The sequence below is a fragment of the Phalacrocorax carbo genome, chromosome 2, assembly GCF_963921805.1.
Source record: "Phalacrocorax carbo chromosome 2, bPhaCar2.1, whole genome shotgun sequence".
In the NCBI taxonomy this organism is placed as follows: Eukaryota; Metazoa; Chordata; class Aves; order Suliformes; family Phalacrocoracidae; genus Phalacrocorax; species Phalacrocorax carbo.
Window position 1 is genome coordinate 107,674,954 of NC_087514.1, and position 16,068 is coordinate 107,691,021.

The window sequence follows — 16,068 nt, forward strand, 5'->3', positions numbered from 1 at the left end:
AATGCATACAATACATGGCGTTGCTGCAATATAATTAATTTTTCTCCAAGTGCTGGAAGTTAATGATGATAATAACCAGACTAGGTCTTCAGAAGGATTACAAGGGTGAGGTAGGTGACCCCAGAAATGTCTCAATGTTGAACTTCTATTTTCTTGTATGATCACTGAACTTCAGCAGGTTGCAGAATCCAAGTTTCTTTGCTCTGACACCACCTAGGAACCTGACCTATTCGCCTCTTTAAAAAATCCTCCATCAGATGGCAGCAGGGTACAAGCTTTTGTAAGAGGCAAAGCAGGCGGATAGTTTTGCCTTTGTATCCAAGTGTCGACAAATAGTTTAGCTTTTTAGATCAGCTTTTTTTTCCCACTGTTCGAATGGCAAAAGGATGGGTAATTTACTACTCTGTTACATCAGATCTCCAACCTGTGTATGTTTTTTTCCAGTGAATGTGTTGCAAGCATGCTGCAATTCTGGTTACTCAGGAGCTGTAGGTGCCTTGCCTGGTTTGTAGCCCCCGTGTTTGTCTTGCATAGGGGGGGCAGTAAGGAATGATTATGTGGCTTCCCAAGGAGGCTCAGCCTTGGCCTCCTCACTGCTTTCTTTGGAGCAGCTCTCCCTGTGGCTATGTGACATTGCCTGCAGTGTGGCTGTGGGTCCCTCTGCAGCATCTTTACATCCTCCTCTAGACCCCATAGCCCTTTGCAGAACTGCTTATCAGTGTCTCTTCTCTGTGCTTAAGAAATGAAAGCCTGCTCTCCCTGGCATTGCCAGTCAAACTTGCAGTAGCTGCCTGCCAGTCTTTTAAAGACAAGAGGTATTCCTAGCAGCTGCTAGCTCTGGGCTCTAAGGCTGAGGAATTGGGCACAGTGAGCTCAAAGCCTGCTGAGATGCCTCTTGTGACTGTCCAGACACTGATTACTGGAAAGCTGCACTCTTGGTTCATGAAAGATTGGTGGGTAATTGGTGTGGCACTATATCTGACAAGTTGCACTGAACAAATAAAGGCAGAGGGTCTGACCTGTAGCACAGGGTGATAGCTGCTCTGGTGTCATCTCCTGACACTTCTTGCTCTGCCAGTAATACATCTTACCTGTCCACGTCTTGCCCTCTGCCACACTGTCCATGTTAGTGCTGGGACCCAGCACTCATTCCCCAGTCTTCCTTCAACGTTTTTCTTTTGCTCTGCCTTCCTGATGGCTTTCAACTGCTGTGTCTCAAACTACATTGTAACGTCTCTGCAGTAAAGACTCTGTGCAAGCCCCTGACAAGTGCTTGTGCTTACTGCCATGCAATAACCACAAAACTCAATAAAAATAGAGAATTTCTGCTTCCTTTGTAAAATGCACAGATTTATTTCATAAACAAGGACAAAATGATCACCTAGTACTGTCCAAAAGAAGAGGGTCTGTGGCAGGTGGGTAGGAGACAGCTGGAGGGGAAGGAGGCTGGCTGGAATGGCAGGTGGTACTCTCCAACAGCCTGCTCCCTTCCCACAGCTGAAGGAAGAGCTCCAGGCAGATTTCAACTCTTAGATCCATAATCTGCTTCCTGGGCTTCTCCAGTTATAGCACAGAAATAACCCGTCTGGATGATCTCTCTGCCTGAGACAGTGTGAACAGCAGGGAATCCTGTCGCTGGGTGCGTGGTGTGTGCACGTGGGTATATGTGCCAGTCTGGTGTGGGAGCAAGAGTCACACTCTGATAAATTATACCTGACATAGCATCTCCTCAGATAATATGAGGTGGAAGACTGAAGCTCAAGAGGTCTGTGTGGACCACAAGAAGCATCCAAAGTTAAAAACAGCCTTATGGCTGTATTGGAGTAGGGTTTTTTTAAAGCTTGAATTTCTAATGCCAGCCACAATGGCATAAAAACCAACTCTTTTTATCACAACAATAGTCTGCATGACTTTTCTGCACCACATTAATTAATTTTCATGTTTCTTTAGTGGTCTCCACGTTCTATACATTTCTTTTTCCCCAAGAGGCAAGGATACTGTATAGCAACCACAGCCAGGAGAAGAGCACCAATATTCAGAAGTTACTCAGCTACACATTTCCTTAGTTCTACTGGGCACAGGACACCAAATTGTCCCTTTGGTCCCAGAGAGGCTGGGAGACATGGAAAAGGACAGTTCATCCCACTTTTGCTGCTGCTCTTGAATGCCCTAGGCAACTTGCTTTCTTTCACAACTCTGGAAAGTATGCATACTATACATACACAATGAACACCAAAAAAGCAGGTGCAAGAAAGGTACATATCAAATGTCTGATATTTTCACCACTGCTCTTATCCACCAACAATTTAAAATTGATGATGCCTGCTTGTAAAGTTTCTATAAATAGAAAAGTTGCTTGCTATAAATAAGCAAAAGTAGTTTGTTAGACACGCTGAGAAGTATTTGTCATGCATGCTGTTTAAGACAGCTAGCATATTCATCACCTTCAAAGACGTGTTACTATACACTGGCTCCTTATAAACAGGGAGATCAAGAAAAAAATTCTCAAACCCACAAGTCTGAATATAGGTTCCAAATTCCTATTCTTGATAATTTATGGAAGTAGCCAATTTGATCAAAATGACCCAAGAGGTGGAAAATACTTCTGAAATGTGGGTTTAGTAGACTGTTTTTCCTGGATTTCAAGTCCAGTAAATGTGGTGGGTCTTTTTCTTTTAAACAAGCTGAATTCAGATGAGAATTATATTCACACGTACAAAGAAAGAAAATATTTGCAGATGTCTGAAAACATCTTAAAGATCCACAAACCAGCAACACACATAAAGTTTTCCACAGTATTTACAGTTTGGCAACTTTGGGGGACCTGATGTGTGTGAAGGTGCTGGGTTGATAAATCTCCAAAGTGTCAGTTCAACTGAGAACCTTGGCCACAGAATTTATCTTTTAGAAGAACTTATCATTCCTTTTGAAAACTGTACCTTTCCAAAGGTGCGGGTGTGGCTTGCAATGGCAGGAGGAGTTTGGTTTTATTACCAGCTTTTCTCATACAGAATCATTTCGGTGTACGGAAGGGTATTTCTTTTCTTCTGTAGAAAAAATTCTTTGCATTTCAGTAGCACTGAGACAAGGATTAGCAGTTTCCCAATAGAAACATAGTTCTGCTAATTCTAATCAAATACCCATAGTGATCAAAAGTGGGAAAGACAGCACTTTGGATTAGTACACGAAAACCATTATTAATACCTACAACCTGTAGTCTGCACTCCATGACTATCCCTAATGTAAGAAGAGCAGGCCCTCTGTGCATTGCTTATTACAAGCAAAATCAGCACACATCTACTGTCTTTTAAGTACCATAAAAAGCATCTGTATTATTCGAATAATGCTTAAATTAGGGAATTAGCAAGCCAACTCATTTCATTATAATGAAAGGGCAGAAGAAAAAATCTGGATAAATGTTTTGAGAGCTTTCAAGGTGAAAACAAGCCACAGTCTGCAGAAATAAATATTCATGTGAAGTTACAAGCACAAGACAAAAATAGCCCTCTACATTGTAAATTGAACAAGAGATTCTATGCTGCCTATTTTCCCTATAGGGAAACATTTCTCATTCGTATTTTATTCTTTATCTCCAACAACCACTGTGGTGTTGTCCACTGGGGGCTGATGACATTTGAATATATGGAGACAAAACTGGTACAAAGAAAGTGTGTAGAGAAAAATACTGTACTGTAATATGCATATCACAGTGGTAGAAACATATGGCACTATATCATACTAAAAACTGTTCGAGTAACATAGGAGTTTTACTCAATGGCTACCCTAATTTTGCTGTTATTTTTTTATTCAGGACTGTCAGAGTGATATTTCAGTTATGGGAATCTCTACATTTATTTCGACAATACCTGTTAACACTCCTAATCTCTGATTTTTAAAGAAAGAAATCTCCCCCATCATTATTTTACCTCTTATTCAAACATCTTCAGTCTTTGGATTAAACCAGCAGCAATCTAGGTGGCACAGAAGGCAGAATTCTCTCTCACACCAGAAAAGTGCATAGGGAGATTGAGGCACTAAATTCCTACATAAGCATTTCAGATATTTTTCACTTCAGTGAAATACTCCAAATCAGAGCTCTGCCCACTGCTCAAGCCAGATAACTGCCCAGGAATTACTACCAATTTGGATGGGTAAGTTCTTAAACAGGAATAAATCACCCAAACACCTCTGTGGATGCCAGCTTGGAGCAGGACACAGGCCTGTTTCAGAAACTCAGTGCATTCCCAGGAAAGCATGCAGACGCTGGTGAATGCAGGGTACCGATACAGGAACTGTATGTCTGTTTAGCTGGTCTCACATCATGTTCATTCCCCTCCAGGAGCAAGCTTCCAGCAGCAGGCTGTATTACCTGTTCCTCAAAATCTCTCCTGGCCTGTCTGGCTCACCATCTCCATATCATGGCCTCCCTTGATTGATTTCCTATCATTTACATATTGCTTTCAACCTCTCATTTCCAGCACCTGATCTTTGTTTTTAAAAACAAGAAACCTCTTTTTTCACAGACCATATGCTGCCTGCAATCATTAGCCAGTGCCGGGAGTGCGGCCAGGAAAGTGACAGTGGGAAAAGAAGTGATGGATTTGCAGGAAATGCCCCTTTCTCCTGCCCTAGTACATGCTCTGGCAAAAGGCAGGCATCAACATCTGAGCTGGAGGAAGGGAGTGACGGAAGAAGGGAGGGAGGATTAACAGTTTACATGAGGACTTAGAAGCTGGTAGGAGAGGAGTTTGCTTTATATCGGCCTTTTCAGGAACTGACCAACATCTTAACACTGGGTTTTACCGTGCTGGATGGAGTAATTTCCAGCTCACATCATTGTTGATTTTTACCCAACCACCTATTTTCCTAACGTTATTTTCCAGACCATGTTGAATCCTAAGCCTGTTTTCATTTCTTCATTTCCTTCTACGCCTACGTTACGCTCCTTATAGTCTATCTGCCTAACTTCTTCACAAAGTTAGGGAGCAGAGTCTGCCATTTTTCCAAGGACTATCCCTAGCCAGTCAGTTATCAAAAATGAGCACACCAAACATGAACATTTACAAGACTGATACATTTACAATAAGGGTAAAAATGAATAATAGGGGAAAAGTAATTTGAGTGAGAGTCAGTTAAAAGGAAGGCAGTTAAAGACATTTAATTACTTCTTTATTGTCTGAATTAACATGGTGGCAATGGTTTCAGCCTATTTTTCTTGAGCTGAGACACAGTTTGTTATGTGCTGTGTCTCCATGAATATCTCGAGCACGCAAACAGAATGCCTTGCAACTGAAGAAGGCAATTACTCTTACAATATATGCATAATGAAATCTGACTGCATTATCTTTTTCTCCTTAATAAGACCAGTTTACATTTTTGCAATTTGGATGCATTTTTTTTCCTTTAAGGTATGCATTTGCAGGGTGTTTTTTAAAAAGAGGGAGGAAAAAGGAGGAGTAATACAGGTCAAGTAGCTAAAGAAATACATTCAGGATGGAATTATGGCTTTGCTAATTAAGCTGAAGACAAAAAGGAAAAAAGCATTTATATGAGGACATGCCTTCCTCTCTAAATCATAGAGGAGACAGCTCAATAAGTGGTCAGCTTCTGACACTTGGGCCAGTGCTAGCTGCCCCTGGAGAGTGTACCTGGACATGCTGAAGCAACACCAAGCACTTTTGCCTATTCTCTAACCGATGGGACAGCCCACCAGAAACATGGTCTGAGCCTGGCAGCCTCGCTGTGCTGTGGTGATGCCCTGGGAGATTAGAGGGTATCAGCGCAGTTCCCCATAAAGTCAATGGCTTGTAGAAATATGTACTAAAATTTATAAGTAGACAATCATATCTATCTATCTATCTATCTATCTATCTATCTATCTATCTATCTATCTATCTATCTATCTATCTATCCAAGCCTTTAATGACTCACTTTTGACATCATGCCATACTGTAATTTTACTGACATTCTTCTACTGAATATTCTAAATAGCTATGATCGTGATAATGAACCTGGCTCAGCAATTCTTGTGTATTGTAGACCAATAGTATGGACTTGCACAAGTTTTTCACTGAGTTTAATGGAAGTATTCAGACAGGGTTGTTGATTCACTTCAACATGAATAATTCCAGGGCATCTGTGAACAGATGCGAACACGTTAGTTGAAAGAATGAATTTCTGTTTGATCATAAAGAACTACAGGTATTCAGATAACCCATTTCATTTAGGTAATTAGCAAACTGCCTTTATATGCTTAGTTTTAAATAGATGGATAGGTGATGGTTTAGCAAAAACTTCAATCCCAGCAGCTAACGCTCATTGTTCCACTGAGTCACACCGAGCTCTGTTTCAGTATGTCAGAATGATGGAATATGCAGCCCAAGCTGCCAAACACATGAAGTTGGAATATAAATAGATGTTTTTAGTATCACAGGTGCTACTGAATTGTCTGGAGACATATTATTCAAATTTGCAGATAATATTCCATTCGTACTATCCAGAGATCATGTTCTCTGTGGTTTCTGGAAAGCACTGTCCTGGAAATCACTAGGATGACTGGTTTCTCATGGGAAAAGGAAAAATTGTGCAATCTGAGATTGGTCTCTTTCAAGCCTGCTTATGTAACCCACCTGTAACCAAAAAGAAGAGCTTCATGCTATTAGGTTATGTTTGGAACCTTGCAGGCTTTTACTTCTCCTAGTGATGAGTCCTCTCAGGCAGAAGAGATTGTTTACTCTGGGTCATCATATATACATATTTGCACCACTGTGGTGCCCAACTTTGTACAAGTGTGTACGAAACCATCGGCTGGGATATTGCAAGTCAAAGAATAAATTGTGAATATAGCAAGAAAAAATACTGCTACTAAGAAATTATTGTACTCTACATTTCTTTAGTCTTCAGGTCATGAATTATCTCCTACAAACCATGCTGGCCATATGAAAAGGTTTAAAGCAGCCACAGTCATTCACAGAAGAATTCTCTTCAGGCTCATGGTCTTTGCAAACAGATCTGCACTGCTTTGAAAAATCTCCATAAAGTGCTAAGTCTGCTGGGCTTTTTTTCCTCTTCCAGATTCTTCTCCACTCTAGAAACCAGGCAATACACAGCTCCGTTCCCCCAGACCCAGATTTAGGTCTTCACTGCACTTCCTAAGAATCATAGCACAGAGTGTTAATAAAGATCTTAAGTCTAATGACTCCCATTTAAGGTGATTAAATATTGTCATCCCAATTCCACATTGCATGTAGGAGTAGGAGGTAACTGCAGCAGAAAATCAGAACTATTTGCTTTGACATCCAAATCTAAATCTGTGACAAAGCTGGGGCCAGGGTCCCTCAGGACCTTGCCATCAATCTTCCTGACAATAGCTCCTTTCCACCTGGTACAGCAAATAAACACTAGCCAGTAAAAAAGGAATCTTGTTTTATGAAATGTGATAAACCTTCCCATAACCTCAGGATGAAAGCAAAAGTCACAAATTAAAGCCATGCTGACATATTAGTCCTGAGTTTTGAAATTTCAGCTTTCATCCTAGCAACACTTTAATGGAAATGTAAGTAAAATAAAGTGACTGACATCCTCAACAGTTTTATCAAGAGAGACTGTGCAACAAGGGGAGGGATCAGAGAGGGATTAAATGAAAAAAGCAAGAACCTGGTTAGTATTTGTCTTTTCAAACATCATGAGAACATATAGTAATTCATTACGTTGCAATTATTGCAATGATAGGTTTTTAAAAAGTCCTGTAGTAGCACCTGAAACCAGAAAGAACTGCCAGTAATGAGAGAGCCTGTCTATTACTCACAGAGAATGAAATCAAAGACTAAATAAATGATGGATGGTGGAAAACAGATTGCATTTTTAAAGCTGATGTAGTCATAAGTGCTATTAGTAGCAGAGACAAGCATCTTCTAAATAATGACCTTATCTAAAAGTCCAGCTAGCACAAACAGATGGTTATACCCACATGTAAGCTGACTACAGTTTGCATTTTCCAGGTAACACCTGACTGCAGGACTGGGACATAGTTATCAGAGGACACAATTTCATCCATATTTTGTTTGTGCCATTGGGTCCTAACACTTTTGTATCATTCTTTCAACGTGTGTGGTAGCAATCCCTGTTGAAATCTTTGAGTGCTACTGCAATATCAACAACTGCTGCTACTAAATAACTTTAAATCATGTTTATATTGCAATCTCTAACACGTGCCTGTATGTCTAAGTAACCTTACACCAGTAATTTTCAGAGTCTAATATTGCATAAACTTCTTTCGCAATAACACTAGCTTGCTGCTACACAATCCAAAAGCCCCCAAATGCTATATTAATAAATACAAGCTTTTATTAAATTCTCTTTAAAGATAGAACCTTCCAAATGAAATGCTGGCTTAGAAGGCTTTGAACCCTTTATTCCTGAGGGTCTCACTTTAACCTTCCTCTCACAAATTGCAAAGGTAACTTGAGTGACATTGCTGAAATACACACCTCTTCCATGATTCCTCCGGATTAGGTATGATTCAGATAGCTGCAGTATGGCCTTTAAGTATCCTACAACAGTTTTCACCCCAAGTGAAAACATATCTTATAATTCTTCTGGGAGAGTGAACACTATGTACACTGCACGAGTTCTCACTGAAATGACAATAAAGACTCCAGATTACGTGATCATACAAGGGTTCAAGATCTCAGTTCCCCAGGACATTTAGTTAAAAGGACACACGAGGAGAGAAAATAGTGTGGAAATCCTAGATATTGTTCTGGCATTTATATGCCATCAGTCTTTCAATTTCTCAAAATCATTTAATGAATTATATCTAAAAGAATTTTCAGAGATTTACCCTACAGCTATGCGTACCTGTTCATTTATTTTCCAACAATCTTCTTTGGAGTGTGCTTCCATTCTCAACACTGACTTTCAAAATTAGGCATTTTATTTTGTTTAGTGAAAAAAAAAAATCCTCCTCCTCTTCTCCTTACCAGTCCTATACACATGGCCCAGGGAAACATAGGTAACTTATTTCTCTCTGGCTCAAACTCCATAACCAACTCTGAAGCGTATAGCTGGTTAAATGCTTATCAAAGTTTGATCTGTGTGTCTCTATTTCTGTTCACCAAGTAGCTCAGGTATAATTAAGGGCCTATCCATAATTACAGAGTGACTATTTGTTCTTGCAGAATGGGGTACACAGATGGACACTATAATGGAAATTATTTAGTAGCCTGTCCACGATTGATGAGTCGGTAAAGAGCCCAGCCCTTACCCTTGCTGGAGTACTGGTGCTTTCGGACCAAGTCGGCAGAAAACAGAGCAGACACAATTTCAACACTCACATTAGCAGGTGGTCCTGAATAAGCAAAGTTCCTGATATAAGATGACATCTCTATATAATCAGTTTTCAGACCAGAACTGTTTTTAGGTAGAAAATCTCTCTCTCTGAGGGAAAGATACAGCAAGAAGTACGTAAGTGTTGCTTTCAGCTCTTCTTTTTGCCTCAGCAACATAGGCAAATTCCAGACAAATGAGCCTTCTTAAATGCAGAGATGGCAGTCCTGTATTTACTTGACTCACATTACTAAAGATAATTTGAACATGGGTTCTGGCCATGTTCATGGCTCATGATCAGACTCAGTGCACAGTGCTGAAAATCCGATTAATTCTCCAAGAAAGCTGCCAGGCTTCATTTTGATCGCAAGCCTAATGAGAAAGGTTTGTCATGCCCTCTAAAAAATACTGGGCAAGTCTTACAGGTTTCTCAAATCTCATTTGCACTCCCTTCCTTTCTGACTCTCTGCTGCAAGGGGCTTGGTGCCACTGCTTAGAAACCAGTGAAGGGGAGAGGAGGTGATGCAAGTGTGAGCTGGCTGGAATCAATGCCTGCTTCACTGTAGGCAGGATATCAGCATGCTGGAACCACATTTCAGCCCGGGAGGTGCAGACTAAGGCACAGCGCCAGGGGAAGCCAGGACAGCTGTATTAATGAACCTGTACTGGAAGCATCACACAGGGGATTAATTTTCTTTAAACAGAGGAAGAAACGGAATGGATGAAAATGAGTGGTGAAAAGATGAGGAGAGGAGAAAAATACGTATATCAGCCTCTTTAGATCAACTATGAGAAAAGGAATGTACATGCTTAAAAAATGAGCAAATTTAAAGGCTTTTTTTTTTTTTTTTTCTGTCAATCTCTTGCTCTTTGATAGGTATAAAACAGTAATATTGAGTCTAATCAGCACAGGCTGGAACTCTTTATTGTCTAAAGTGATGTGCATGTAGTCCTGCTGCACAACAACTAGGGAAGAGAGCTTCTGACAAATGTGTGATCATTTCTGCCTCATTTGAATGAGACCATGACTAATTCTTACTATCAGTTTTAGTTTCCTCACTCAGAAAGAGTAAACTCTTACTGATTCCCACCCTTGGGACCTTATCATTAGTCTTTTAACTGGGTAAAAGATTCAGCTCCTGGAGGTACAGAAATATGTAGACATTTTAGCTTCCCTCAAACCCCCTCCCCTCCCCCCCCAAAAAAACCCACCCCAAACAACACACAAAAAAGAATAAAAGAATAAAAAGAAAATAGTCCTAGCTTTAATGATTGCACCGGAAAATTTTTGAAAGCATGAGATGCACACTCAGAACCTAGAAGGCAGTGAAAGGAACCTACCTTTAAAAAACCTCAATCCCATTATATATTATAGATACCTGTAGTTGCCATATTGCAATGTGCTAATCTGAATGCCAGATTAAAAACGTTTATGCCATGCATACGTAGAAACAAATGTAGAGAGCAGGCTTTCATTAAGCAGCTGTAGGTACTGTATTGCTATGCAACATCAGATCTTTGTCCTGTGGGAACTTTTTGAAGATTTTCCTAAAGCTGATGGCTATCCCAAATGGAGTTTAATTCTTCCTATACATTGAAACAGTAATAAGGCACGTTTATACTTGCTGTTGTGAAACTGTCACCAGCATATTGCATACAAAAAAATCCCAAACCTATAGCTAATAGGCTGCTTAACACTATGAAGACTAATTAGAGTGTCATTATTATGGCCGCTGTTCCGTCTACTTAGGATAAATTAATAACTGGCATTAATATTGTCACAAATTTGGAAATAGCCCACATGATTGGTTTGCTCAGAGATCACCAGTACCATCCAAAAATAATTGAAATAGAAAACTCACAAAGGCTGCAGAATTCACTAAATTAACATTTCCTATCTACTACCCAAAAGAACATTTAAATCCCTTTGTGCTGCCCAAATCCTTTCAAAAGAATATATGATAAAATGATAAAACTTTTAAATGCAATGCAATGCAACAAGGGATGAGGAACTATTGCTAGCCATTGCTTTAGCAGACTAATTCTATAAAAACAAATTTCCTAGAGTTCTCAGTTATTATTTACTTACTCCTATTTGTAATCACATAGCAAAATTAAAGACAGAAATAGACTTTGCATTATTTCAGCAAAGAACAAGTAAATTTGTTCTGATTCTGAGATGTGCCCTGTGATGAGCAGGACAGGTATGGCGAACAGGTCTGAGTATCCTTTTGTGTCTCCTAACACTGGACTGGTAGATGGGTTCGTGCACGCAGTATCATAAATTAAAGCAGCTCCAGGGACTGCTGCTCACATCTCCCTGTGAAGCTCTTCCAAAGCTCCAGTTAAATCTCCTTCGATTCTGCTCCTGCCAGGCTCATTTACAGGCTTCAGAGAGAGCAGTAGGGAAGCAATGCAGACCTCCTAAGATCTTCCTTCTAATACTTCTGTCCTATGGCCTTTCCCTCCAAGCACGGCTCAAAACTGAGATCCTATTATGAGAAGAAAAACTGAGTTCCCTATACGAAGAAAAGTTAACAAAACAATAGTTCTGCATAGAAGGCTAGGATTTACCTGAGCTAGTGTAGAGCTTGGTCAGTTTTATATTTTCCAAATATTTGCTTAACATTTTAGAGTAGTATATATACCAAAATTCCATTCCACTTGCACTCCACTTTACATAAACACCATATGAAATGTAGAATGTTTTGGGATTGTACATGTAATTTTGTTATTTTCACTCTTGCCCTCCTTTAGCTGCATAATGTTCACAGGCACTTATTCCTTTTAAGTGCTGCAGGGTGTGTGATTGACTTACAAGTTGCATTAGAATATGATTTGGGCTTGCCCCATTTGATTAATGTTTGAGTAAAAATTCAAAGTACTTTCCCCCCACCGCTCCCCTGAAAAATGACGTTATAAAATGGCAGTATGGAGTCTATTTTCTTGAGAATTTCTATACCAAATGTGTTCAGCTGAACTACATAAGACTAAAAGAAAAGCATGGGTTTCTTTCCCAGTCAGCTCAAATCCAGACTTGAGAAATAGCCATCTCCTTTGCATCGAAGGAGTAAGGAAGAATGTATAAATTCAGTCCATACTTAACACCAGTGCATTTCTACTGTTTTCCATTTATACTTTCACTGCTGCTGTCATAAAAAAATATTAACAAGCTTTTAATTGATTTAGTTGACATTTTACTTTACTTGTTTGCAATTGTATCCATTCTTAGTGCTTTGCCAGGACACAAGTGCTTTGGTTCCTATGCAGCAAGCATTATTCATGCTCGTGAGATTTAGAAATGAAAACTGCTACTGCCAGCAATGACAAGAAAAGAAAGAAGATGAAGATGGGGCATCCCTAAAATGCAAAAGATCTGCAATGAACATGGTGCAAAAAGGGATAAATGGACTAGATATACTGCATAGCTCCAGAGAGCTACTTGTGTTCACCAGCAAAGAAAACTGAAATCTAGGGCAAAATTTCTAAGGTCTCCTCCTGGAAGAGATAACCCTAAAAGGCTCTGAAAATGGTAAGTTTTCATGGCAGGCAGAGAGGGAACGGATGTCAGTCATGCAGTTTTAGCCTGAAACACATCTACATTTCTATGTAAAAATATCTTGGAGGCAGAGTTGATAGAGCAGCTCTGAATATACAGTGTACCGACTAATCAATGGATCACAACTCTGCACAGTTTATGTTGGTAAGGGTGTTGTAGGTAACAGTGGACTACCTATTAGGTTGCTCCACAAGAGAGACAAACAATCTGTCTTCCCTTGTTACCCTTCTTCTCAGTCCAAACAAACTCCTTCAAGTTTGCTAGAGAGCAAAAAATTTGCTTATAAAATGAAAGGTACTGGATTCTGAATGTGCTGGAAGACTATCAGTTTGTAGGCCTCTATAATGTATACTTATTCCAAATCAGTTGACTGTAAAACTTAACTTGAAATTGGGTTTATGGTATTAATAGCTATGCAATTTTAAATGTCCTCTAGAATAAGCAGAAAAGCTATAGCTGTTAAAATACATCACCCTCTAATGCCTTGCCAAAAAAGCTATGAGTTGCTTACAGAACTAAATTATATGCTCCACCTTGTAAACCTGAGCCCCATTAAAATAACTGAGCACTTCTGCAGTGGTGTGATCTGATGCTGTGACCCTGAGAGAGTCCAGCAAATGAAAGCCGGCTCACGATTTGGGAGGGAGGGGGGACTTCTCTCAAAAATGCTTGCAGCTAAAAACTGTGGCTTTGGTATTTATTTGGTATTTGCCATCGTGATTGTCATATCAGCAGTGAACTAATGCTTTAGGACAATATTAGAAGGTACATTTTGAGTTGTTGAGATTTAGTATTAAGGGCTTGGTCCACTGCAGGTATGAAGATTTCAGAAGAAGGTCATAATCACATAAGCCTGTAATTAAAGCTAATTAATTCTGGATAAGGATGGGCCCAGCACACAGTTTTGTGCTTTGAACAACTAACATCTACAACTCCTACAATTTTTTTTAAAGGAAGGGTGCTAGTTCACACATCTAAGTGAAATGTTTGAAGGAGGAAGCCTGTGTTCTGCCTACTGTTCTTTCTCTCCCTGCATTTTCTAACTAACTTTTTGGGTGTCCCTCTTACACCTGAGAGTTAAACCACTGGCAGTTGTTTTTCAAATCAAGGTTGAATTCTGCACTGACTTTCCTCCTCTCCTATTACCTACTCTTCTCATATGTATATTTAGTCAGGGTGTCTTAGGCTTTTCACAGCAAAGACTAAGAGGAAGTCTTGTTGGTGAATATTCTCCTTCCTAGGTTTATTTGCAGGGACCACACCTTCCACAATAGCTACATTCACGTGGTTTCCTATCTGTGTCCCCATTACATCCCTTTGGCAGCTGCTGGCAATTAGCAACAATAAAAATATTTGATTGGAGAAATATTGAGAAAGATTTTAGCCCAGTAGCAATCAGTTTCTGAAGGGAAGAAAGGAGTCAGTACCATGCCATAACTCAGTCTTCTCTGGACTATCAGTATTCGGAGACCTCATCTTCACCCACTGACCCAATTAGAGGTTAGCAACCTTAGAAAGGCTGAACAGTTACATTTGGAGTTATCAAGTCTCATGACATTCATGGTGTATCAGGGGATACTCAAGAACTGTATTTAGTATATTTAGCTTTGAAGCGTTAGTTCTGGCCACTGTGAAATTAGAAGTATTTTCCTGCCATTATAATTGCGAGGAAATTAAAGGTAAAAACTTGGAAATAAGAACTTGTAAAGATCCCCCCCAAAAGTCCACCAAATGGAAAGCATTCCACATTCATTAATTTTACAAATCATGATAATCCAACTCAGTGTTACAATTTTTGGGGATCAAATATTTCAACCACAGAAATATTTTACAGTGTTATTTAGCTTATGCCTATGCTCTATCCTCTCTTTCTGAATAGTACCTAATTATTTTTTGCATGGAAATATACTGCATGATTAAATCAGTGGTATATTTCTAAGCGTTTGCTCAGCCAGTCTTTGACCTTTGTGTCTAATTGGTATTAATGAGTAATTCTTGGCTCTGGAATAGTCATGACAAACTGCTCACTAAAAAGATGCAAAGTATTATTACCCAAAGTAATTCCTCAATACAAATAATTTCAAACACATCTGTGATTCTGATGTCAGCATCCTCCTTCAGGGAGATGGTTAGAGAAGGACAGTTTGAACAGAGCCTCAAACTATCCCTGATTAGCACAAAGCTGAATAGGTAGAATTGCTCAGTTTCTAATCAGCTTTTTTTTTTACTATTTCTTGTTTTATTTTTTTAAACTGTACCAGGGCCTGAACTAATTTTCTTGCATTGTTTTAGGAAATACCTTTTCCTAATTTTGTTTGCAGTATTATGTAGAAGCGACAGATGCATTCTTTGGCTATAGAAATGAATTATTTGGCAAGAAATTAAAGCTTTTCTTTTGAACTCTCCACTTGACAGTCTTTAGATCCTCTCCTTGTATCTGACAACCAGCAAGGTTTCCATGGATTTTTAGTTCCATCTCTCAAAACCGTAAGCAAGCTATATTCTGGTGACATGAGCAGTGAGCAGTCGGGATGCTCTAAGAAATTATAAGGCTTGCTTTCCCTGGGTGGCCCAAACAATGATCTATTTCTTCTCTGCATGTCTGAGCCTGCAACAAGTATACCACTTCCCACCTATGAAGTGTTTGCAGTATACTTAATGGGTTCCCAACCATATTTGATATTCATAAACTCGCATAAACATCTTACTGTAATTTCTCAAACTGTTTTCCCCAGAAGCCTTTGATGAGGAAGGTGCTGCTATTTTCTTTCATTGTGGAGAATGATAAACTTCCATAAATTGGAATTAAAATTAGAGTTTGTGGTCATTCTTTTCAATGCATACATTTAAATTACGACAACAATGTCAAATTGCTTACTGCTGAGGGTGGTAATTAAGCACATGCACAAAAGCAATAACATTTAAGCATGTTAACAGCTTTAACAACAGCGCCTTCACAACCTGTGTTTTGATGTAGTAAGATTAAAAGTGTATTCCAAGTTCCAATTTTTAATTTCATTATCCAATTATGCCTAGTTTATTATTAACATGAGCAAAACAAAGTGCAAATTGCCCAAAGCTCAGTATCTAAGAGGTTTTGAGCCAACCCATTCAAGTGCTAATGCCACTACTTAACCCAAAGGCTTTGGTGAGGAAGTGCAGAGACAGCATGAAAAAGGAGG

The 16,068-nt window shown here is 39.4% G+C and overlaps 1 protein-coding gene across 1 annotated transcript in view; it reads right to left on the bottom strand.

The window, feature by feature from the left end:
* CNTNAP2 (contactin associated protein 2) overlaps positions 1–16,068 on the bottom strand; it is a 1,195,621-nt gene that overhangs the window by 139,507 nt on the left and 1,040,046 nt on the right. The window lies entirely within an intron of this gene.